Below are 1,271 nucleotides of genomic sequence, written 5' to 3' on the forward strand. Positions count from 1 at the left end.
TCATCATCATCATCATCATCATCATCATTTAACGTCTATTTTCCACACCTGCATGGGTTGGAAGGTTTGACCAGAGTTGGTAAGGTCAGGGGTAGTACCAAGTTCCATTGTTCTGGCAAGGGTTCAACAGCTGAATGCCCTTTCCTAACACCAACCATGCCAACCACTCAACAGCGTGTGCCGAGTGCTTTTTATGTGGAGCTTCAGCGCGACACAGAGTGTGACAAGGCTGGCCCCTTGAAATACAGGTACTACTCAGTTTTGTCAGCTGAGTAAACTGAAACACCGTGAAATAAAGGGTCTTTGATAATTTTTGATATCTTGGCATCTGAAGCAGCTGGAGATATGATAGTTTGACCAAATGAACCGGCTATTGCAAGCAAAAATAGATATTGGAAAAACTGCATCTAGCCAAATTTGGACATACGACACTTAAACATAATAGCAATGATGTATATATATATATATATATATATATATATATACATGATGAACTTCTTTCAGTTTCTGGCTATCAAATCCACTCACAAGGCTTTGGTTGGCCCTAGGCTATAGTAGAAGACACTTGCCCAAGATGCCACACAGTAGGACTGAACCTGAAACCATGTGATTGGAAAGCAAGCTTTTTAGCAAACAGCCATACTTTAAATGAAAAGCATAAAGATCAAATAATATGAAAGAGTGCATATTTTTCTGCTTGACAGAGTGAAGAGCTCTATGAATTTGGTTGAGTCACTAAAATTTTTTTGAACTATTAACTGATGAGATCAACTTTACTTTAACACACACATACCCCACTTCCCATATCATTATCATCATTGCAAAGTATTTTAGGCAAAGAGATTTTGGTTTAAAATGGTCTGGTTTACTCAGTGTTAAAAATGGGATTTCCAGGGAGAAACAGAACACATCTCTAAGCGTTACAAGCATGATAATAATAATCGATTAATTAAGCATGCAAGTTAAGTAAGAATAAAAACAAACAAACAAACAAACACTGTTTAATCAACTGAAATTACATCTGTAATGTAAAGGAAAAAAAAAAAAATGAAACACCCCATTGGTGTTAATGATAATTCTTGTCAAGAAAGGCATCTCTGAAACTTAAATGGATTAAAATATTAAGTGAGAACATGTAGTAGAGAATGGCTCTCATGATTGGTTGATATGACGATGTGATGACAGCTCTGAGCATGTTTCAGTTTTATCACAACTCCTCAGTGAAGTGCATGTGTGTGTATGTATGTATATATATATATATATATATATAT

Source organism: Octopus bimaculoides, chromosome 16 (assembly GCF_001194135.2).
Source record: "Octopus bimaculoides isolate UCB-OBI-ISO-001 chromosome 16, ASM119413v2, whole genome shotgun sequence".
Classification (NCBI taxonomy): domain Eukaryota; kingdom Metazoa; phylum Mollusca; class Cephalopoda; order Octopoda; family Octopodidae; genus Octopus; species Octopus bimaculoides.